At 44.5% G+C, this 8,988-nt stretch overlaps 1 pseudogene; it reads left to right on the top strand.

Moving 5' to 3' along the window:
* The first annotated feature begins 7,736 nt into the window (after window positions 1-7,736).
* Window positions 7,737-8,134, top strand: LOC114206010 (DNA-directed RNA polymerases I, II, and III subunit RPABC2 pseudogene; annotated as a pseudogene).
* The last annotated feature ends 854 nt before the right edge of the window (window positions 8,135-8,988 follow it).

Raw genomic sequence — 8,988 nt, 5'->3', positions numbered from 1 at the left:
GCCAAGAACACATGTGCTCTCCTTCCAGAACCCACCTAGCATCCCCCGCCCCAGCACCGCGTCTTGGAGCCAAGAACACATGTGCTCTTCTTCCAGAACCCACCTAGCACCGACCCCCCCCAGCACCGTGTCTCGGGGCCAAGAACACACGTGCTCTCCTTCCAGAACCCACCTAGTACCGACCCAAGCACTGCTCTCTGGGCCAAGAAGCACATGTGCTCTCTTTCCAGAACCCACCTAGCACCCCCCACCCCCAGCACCGCGGCTTGGGGCCAAGAACACATGTGCTCTCCTTCCAGAACCCACCTAGCACTGGCCCCAGCACCACCTCTGGGGGCCAAGAACACACGTGTTCTCCTTCCAGAACCCACCTAGCACCCCCCCGACCCGAACGCATGCGCCCTCCCCACCCCCGGCCGCACACCCGGCTCCCCCGCAGACCCGTGAGCCGTGCTGGCGTTTGCAGGCGAGGCCTGTCCGGGTGCTCCTGTCCCTGGTCCGGGGGATGTCAGGCTCGCTGGTAGCGGGCCGGCCTGGAGTGTTTGCGATGCTGCGGCAGTGCTGGGCGTGCGAGGCGAGCGGGGGCCTAGAGCGGCGGGGCTGTCCCTCGTCCAGACTCCCCCAGGACGGTCGTGCCGTGGGGGGGGCTGGCCCGACTTACACACCGGGTGTGGGAGCTGTGAAATGACAGCGCGCCCCCTCCCCACCCGGAAGGCTGTGGCCCCTCTGCTCCTGCCCCGGGAGCCACGCCCCAACCCAGGAGCCCCCTCAGGCCTCAGTGGCCCCCTTGGCCAGAGGCAGTTTAGAATACTCTCTTGTCAAATAATCCTTGGTGTTTAACTGAAATGTTAGCTCAGCAGAATAACCGTGGGATCCGCTTGGACCGCAGGCGGATCTTGGCCCCTTGGGTTTGCATCCAGGTACAGGAGGGTGATTTTCTTTCACTCTTTGTGCCTCCAATCATTTCAGCCCCTCCAATAAATCCATTTTCCTCTAGCTCGCCAATGACTTGCCAAATCTGATAGGAACTTGAATACAAAATGCCACAAAACTTCACACTGTCAGCCAGCTAGCTCCTTCTTCTCCTTGTGGAGAGAGCTAGCAAACAAAACCCAGAAGATCCAGTTTCATGTATACTGGGCTCTGGGGAAATCATGCTTGGTTTTCCAGGCCTTGGGTGTGATTTAAAACATTCACATTGCTATTTTAGTCAGTGACTATTCTGAACTTCCTTCAACACTTACATCTCTCACAGACATGGTGAGCGCATTTTGTGAACTAAATATAGGGAATTTCTAACAGAATTTTGGGCACTTTTTGATGTAAGAATTCCCAGAACATTTGGTAATTCAGAAAAAGAATTGAAACCTGTACAATTCCGGATACCAAAGACCGCTTCCGTGAGCTACCTCCCCTTTCTTGTTATACACACACCTGCACACACACACTAATACCTCTACACAGGTACCGTATGGGACGTACGTGTGAAGGTTATATGTGCATGCACGCACAGTGTATTTCTAGGAATTAGATACAATAATTGTTCCTGGGAGAGTTTTTATTTAAACACTATGAAATTCCTAACACGAGACAACATGTCACCTTTCCTTGCCTTTTTGGTAACTTGGAGTTCCTGCCTGGGTTCACATGCAGCAGTTGCACAGGGGTGAGGTACCCGCTGGCTGAGTTGCAGTCCTTACCAGCTTGCTCCCGTCGTTGGGCTTTCGATTACCTAGAGCTTATGTAATAAATTGCCACACACTGGGTGACACAAAACAGCAGATCTACATTTTCCCACCTTCCTGGGCTCATGGTCCTACCCCTATCTTCATGCGTGTTCGCAAGAGCAACCCAAATTTTAAAATCCAATTATATCTCTTTCTTGTGGATACAGTATACCTCAGATTTATCATTCTCACACCCTCATTTATGACTGTTTTGCCTTTTAACTAATTCCCTCTCAAGTGCCTTTAAATAACTCATTCTGGTGCAAACTGTCTTCATTGACAGAAAACCGTGCTTTATCTCAGAATCAGACCAATGTGCTCCTCCCACAGCATGTCCTGAGTCCCAGGGCCTTTCACGATGTCCTCAAAACTGCCCCTTCCTTTACACCACAGCACACAAAGTCAGAATTTCTCCAATCTTTAAAATTTTCAGTTTTCTGTGTAAATTTTAGTTCAAATCATGAGTCCTTAGAAATTTTTAAATAGAAATTAAAAAAAAAAAACATAGTGGATGGAATTGGGAGGAGGCCTGAATTTCTGTGCAAGAGAGGAAATGTCTATGTTATTTATCTTGGCTTCTCCCTTTGAAGTTCTGCCTCTTGCCTACCACTGATAAACACAGACTCCCTCATGGGGAGACCAGGAGCCATGCCCTGTCAGCTACCCTGCTCTCATAACTTGCTTTTTGAGACAAGGCCCCACCCCCATTCCCTCCACAACTTCACACAGGGTTGGCCTGCAAGCTTTACAGGTGGTAATGGACACACACACACATGCACACACAGCACAGCAGACAGCACCCACAGAGACAGGACCGTGTCCATCCTTGAGGCACCAGTGGACTTATGATGACGAGTCCCACCCCATCTTTCTGTTCAATCTTACTTGATGTCTGAATTCATGCTGAGGGTCCAGAACTATGCAAAATGCTAAGACATGTCAGGTTTGTGATATATCACCTCCACTTTGAAGAGTCATTTTTTCAACAAATGCTCATCAAATACCGCTGCAAACTCTGTGCACCCTAGCAGGGGGAACCTGAGGCTCAGAAGGGTCACACAGCCAGTTTGTGGCTCAGCCTATGTGGGAACCCAAGCCTGTCAGTGTCCAAAGCCTGTGTGTGGCGGGCGGGGGGGGGGGAGGGAGACCCAGAGATGTTACAGGGAAACGTTTGTTTAAAAATACGACTAGCGAGATCATTCTGTTTTCGGTTTTCAGAGGAACAGAAACACCTTGAGAGAAGCGGGCTTGCCGACAGTAAAACATGGTCCGTGCTTAGACAAATTTAGATGTTCTCTTTCGCATTTTGAAACAAATGTGGTACAGACCAAGCTACACCTTCACCACTAACACAAGATGGTGAATAGGAGATACAGACTGTCGGGGGGGAGTTTCTGGTATCATAGAATCAGGGTGGAGTGGGGCCGGGCTGTCCTGATCTGACCCCTGCAGGGGGCCAGTGGGCAGACCTGAACGAGACTCCTCGGCGCTCTGTCTTCATGCCTCCAACAGGGACAGAACAATGCCTACCTCTGGACCACTGTGAAGCACTAAACAAGACTTTTGTGTTCCTTAAAATCAATGTATAGCATTTTCATTCATAAGAAGGAGAGCTAATGTTTATTCTGCAGTTGTAATGTGAACAAATCATGCTAAGCACTTTTTTTAAAGGTTTCATTTGAGACACACAGAGAGAGAGAACACAAGCAGGAGGAGGGGCAGAGTAGAGGGAGAAGCAGACTCCCTTCTGAGCAGAGAGCCCAACGTGGGGCTCGATCCCAGGACCCCAAGATCATGATCTGAGCGGAAGGCAGACCCTTCATGGACTGAGCCACCCAGGTGCCCCATGCTGAGCACTTGATATGCATGATGTCATCTCTTCCAGGCACCTCAGGAGGTACATGCATTTTTATCCCCATTTTCTAAATGGAAAAAACTGAGGTTTAGGATGATAAAGTGACTTATCCAAAGGAATATAATTAATAATGTGGCAAGTCAGGTGAATTCATGAACCCAACACCCATGTTCTTGACACTTTCTAAAAATGATAGCTTATAATAAAAAGCAAAGAATTTTAAATTTGGATGACACTAAGGTTGGTAAACATGTAAATAGGTATTGAAGCCAGATTAAATCAACACATAAATTATGATATTAAAGTTCTCCAAAGATTTCCCTTGACCCCACCGCTTACCACTTGTTTTGTCTAGGCCTGGTTCTTGAAAAACATATATGGTTATATTTATTTTCATTGTGAATTCCATTTTATGGTCACAGATGTACTCAGAAAAATGGTTTCTGTTGCGACCAGTAAGATTAGCCTTATCATTATAATCTCATCTTTTATTCCTGTGAAATTCTAAACTTGATCCGGAAATCTGTCCTCCATCATTTACAGAGGCAAATTCCCTCTATTTAAAACTGCAACTGAAAATTCTCAGTGTCTTCAGAAATTTCTCTCAGTCCTTGGGCGCAGGGGTGGTTAAGACAACTTCTACTCTCCTGCTCATGTGATAGAAGCACACACCCACGATGGCTTTATTGGCCCCAGGCAGCTCTCGATCGACACAGGAAGTGGATAAGCGTGAGAGGGGCAGTGGACACACACAGAATCCAAGTCCATCAGAAAGAAGACATTGAACAAAAGCGAGCAAAACAGAAACAGAAAACTACAAGCCTCGACCAGCCAGAGGCGCCATCTGCCACAACCAAAAATGGCCGGTTCCTTAGGCCTCATGCTGTGACATCTGTCATTATCTGGGTGGCTAACTTCAAACAGTTCCTCTTGAAATTGTGAGAAGGAGTTAAAACCCCTGGGCCTGACACAGCTGGCCTCCCACATATAGGTCCCCTCACTCACTTGGACCCCATCCCTATTTCCCATCGCCAAGCCCATTCTCAGCGCACTCAGAACCAGTGCTTCATTCATGGGTGAACGCCACACTGCTCTTCCGCACCTTCCATGCTGGTGGTTGCTATGTAAATGCTTGCTGAATGAAGGAATCATTTACAGACAACCGGGAATATGGACATAGCCTTTGAGTACCTGTTTGTGGAAGGTGCACTTCTGGCTTAATCCTCACAGAATCCTGGAAAGACACTTATTGTTAGATTTATGATAAAAACAAGGTCATTGAGGTTGAGATGAAGCAACTTGCCTGATGGGAAATAAACAGTAACTATGGCCTCTGAAGCCAGGTGATGGTCAGCTCAGCACCATAGCTCCGTGCTCTGTAGTTAGAACACAAAGCCTCAGCATGAGGGTGTAACAGGAACGGAGACGGCAGATTGTGCATGTGTGTGTGTATGTGTGTGTGTGCATAGTGTGTGTGTGTGCAACAAGAGATGCCCACATATCTGATAAATATAAGAATAGTTTTGACTACCGTTAATTATCACAGAAACATACATGATAACCCCAGTGTTATCTGTGTACAGTTAGAGCAGGATGGTTGGATGAAGGACAGATGACACCACATGTTGGGGAGGACATGGAGCACTGAAACTGCCACATGTTGCCAGGGGCTGTATAAACTGGTATAGCTGGTTTGGAAAAGTGTTTGGTCATATCTACAAAAGACACGCATGCACACACACTTGCATCCCTTAAGAGTTGGTCACACTGGCGGTTACTCCCAGGTGCCTACCTGTGAAGGGGCCTAAGCTGTCTTCTCTGGTGCTGTAAATGTTCTGTATCACGGGTGGTGTCACGCAGTTGTACACACAGGAAGGAAATGACTGAACTCTACACTTGAGATTTGTGGTCATTACTTTATGTGAATCAAACTTCAATATAAAGTGAATAGTAAAATTAAAAAGGAAATGCACTTTTATTCAGTTGCCATAAAATGGAGATGTAAAATATATATAGGACAATTGGAGCACAATACTTACACTTTATTATATTTTTATATTTCTCTACATCATAATACATTTTTCTTCAGAGTATCTCATCTTAGGTATATGCCACAACTTATTTTAATAATTCTTGGGTATTTAGGCTACTTCCAATATTTTGTTTTCATATTTTGTCTAAATAAACAGTTGATCAATTGTTAACTTTTGTTAAGAAATTTTGGTATTTGTGCTTATTCTTTTGGTAAAATTCCTATAAGTGAAATTTCTGGGTAAATGGTAGGAAGCATAATAAAGCTTTTCTAATGCATTTTAAATGTCCTTCTTGAAACTTTGTGCTAATTTATGCTCTAGCACTATAAGCCTTGCCATCTTCTGATTATGGAGACACCATTCATTCATCTCTGTCTCTGTTTCTGTCCTGTGTCCCTACTCTCAACTTCCTCTCTTGAGTTTTAGATATCACAAGTAATGTCATGTATTCACTCCACCCAAGTTGATATCAGTAATGTTCTCTACTTTTCCCACTAGGCTATTAGTTGATATCCAATCACCTGAATAGTTTCTCCAGCTGTCACCCCAACTGTGGGCATGACATCGCCATTTTCTCTTCTTCCCTTGGCCCTGTATTGCCACTAGAAAGTAACATCCAGTGCACTGCGACTTTGAGAAGTAACCAGTGTGATCGCTCACTCTGTTCTACTTCAGAGTGAGAGATTCTTTTCATATGGAATCATTTTAGTGAATAAACAGGGTGGGAAATATAAGTCATAAGCTATGACTGACCAATATATATATTTTTCAAGCAAACATTTATAACTTTTATCAATGAGAAAAATATATATATATATTTTTGCAAAAGTCCAGCAGCTGGGGGCTCCTGGGTGCTACAGTCGGTTAAGCATCCAACTCTTGGTCTCAGCTCAGGTTGTGATCCTGGGATCATGAGATCGAGCCCCACATCGGGCTCTGCGCTCAGTGTGGAGTCTGCTTGTGATTCTCTCTCTCTCTCCTTCTGCCCCTCCCTCTCCTGCTCTCTCTCTCTCTCTCTCAATTGAATAAATAAGTCTTTAAAAAAAGAAAAATTCCAGCAGCTGTCACATTGTTATATTTTCTGGGGAAACACTTCTTACAATATACCCTTGAATGCACCCCCAGTTATGAATAAGTATCCTGGCAAGTCCATGAACTTCTAAACTATAGAATACACTAAGATTTTGTATAGAAAATAAAGGTTTATTTTTTTTTCTTATAGGCCATATCTAATTAGTGAGTTCCTTGAAGTGACTAAAGCAGTGTTTTCAAAAAATATTTTGGTGCAGAATTCAGACAGGATCCTCAGGCAGAGCATGACCACAGACCAGCCATGCCTGACAAGGTAGAGTATGGAAAGGGGCGGGAAAGTATTTGTTTGGTGACCTCTTCCAACATTACATCAGCCTGGAAACGCTTCAGGGGGCTCCATCAATAACCCCAACCAAATAAAAATCTTTTAATGCTTACATAAAATAGCCAGCTGAGAGTCACAGGGCATGTCCATACCAACAGAGTAAGCAATACATCAGAGTAAGCAGAGATTTACCTGTCAGTTCCCCGTATCTTGTGTTATATTAGGGAAAAGCAGAAATAGACTTTCTTCTGAGAGGAAAATCTCTCAGTCATTTGGAGAAACAGGACACCTGGAAGAGAAATCAATGGGCACAAAATGCACATGTTTGTTACATACTTGGATTTCATACACTGGATATTTAAGTCTTGTAAGTAATTAAGCAAAATAGAATATATTAAAATTCATCCTCACTTCCATTTTGTTTTGAATATAGTTTCTGGGAATTGATCTTCAAAATAATTATTCCTAAACATTGATATTAATCAACTTAGAGCTTCAACAATATCTGAGAATAGTAAAGATAAAATAAGTTAGATTTGAAATTTCTTCTAGATTTCACTGTCTTCTGTAAAATATTCAATCTTTACAGTAGATGTTCTTTATTTCTTTATTTTGAAAGCAATTTCTCAATTTTTTCTTAGCATGAATGTTTCATGCAAGGAAAGCCAGTGATGTAAACCAGCCACATTGGTGTTGTTGCCACTCTCCCCAGGATGCTGACTCAGATTCAGCAACTGAATGTTGTGCGGGAATCATGTCAGAAAATGAGGACAATACTGTCAGACAGTATTGAGGACAATACTGATGGTGACGGCTTTGAAGATGTGGAGGAGGATGAAGGACTAGGTGACTTGGAAAATGCCGAGGAGAAAGGCCAAGAGAACGCTGAGATCCTCTGCTCTGGACAGCAACCACAGACAAACCAGAAGCAAATCACCACACTGTATGTGACCAAGTATAAGTGAGCCCACATGCTGGGTACCCGAGCGTCCAGATCACAATGTGTGCCCCCATGACGGTGGAGCTGGAGGGCGAGACAGGTCCCTTGCTCATTGCCAGGAAAGATCCCGAGGCCAAAAAAATCCACATCCTCATTCGCAACTACCTACCAGAGGGGAAGTCTGAAGACTGTGGGGTAGGTGGGCTTATCATGACTGACTGAGCCGAAATCATCTTCCTGACTGTGCCTCACCCAAGTTTCTATTTTCACATTCTTTATACGTGTAAATAATAAACTTTTCAACCTTTTTTTAAAAAAAGGGCACAACGAGACTCAAGGCTACTCTTCAGAGGGGAAGCATTTCTAAGGAAGAAAAATAGCATTGATACAGCCAAATCATTTTTGATTGGGATGAAGATGAAGAACACACTTTTACAGTTCTCCCTGAAAATAATCCACTGCTTCCCAACAACCTCCATGCTGGAGCATCCACCATGAGAACCATCCTGGGTGGGCCTTACTCTAGGCTAGGTATACATTCAGTGTTGATTGAACATATACCATGCACCAGTGTATAGAGAAAAAGGAGGATAAGGTGCAGCTCTGGCCTCTGGGAGCCTCAATATAAACACAGAAGAGGAAAAGTAAGTAAATACAAATAATAAATAGGCTAATAAAGACATCAGCAGAATACAGTGGGAGCCCAAAGGAAGAAGTAAAAACAGCTGGAGAACTCAGAGACTAGTAACTGATGCTAAATCCTAGCTGGACTTTCATTAAAGAAAGACAGCTAAAAACAGCACCAGAGGGATATTTTTCTAACCCTGGAGATAGAATTAAAGTGGTCTTGGTGTTGGGGCAGAGCAAGATGGCAGAGGAGTAGAAGACCTGGATTTCGTCTGGTCTCAGGAATTCAGCTGAATAGGGATCAAACCATTCTGAACACCTACAAACTCAACAGGAGATCGAAGATAAGAATAGCAACAACTCTCTGACAGAAAAGCAACCACCTTCTGGAAGGTAGGACGTGTGGAGAAGTGAATCCGAGGTGATACTCAGGAGGATAGATGGCGGGG

Source organism: Eumetopias jubatus, unplaced genomic scaffold, assembly GCF_037043125.1.
Source record: "Eumetopias jubatus isolate StellerSeaLion01/CBP00866 unplaced genomic scaffold, mEumJub1_p1.0 scaffold_9, whole genome shotgun sequence".
Taxonomy (NCBI): domain Eukaryota; kingdom Metazoa; phylum Chordata; class Mammalia; order Carnivora; family Otariidae; genus Eumetopias; species Eumetopias jubatus.
This window is presented reverse-complemented; position numbering and strand designations above follow the sequence as displayed.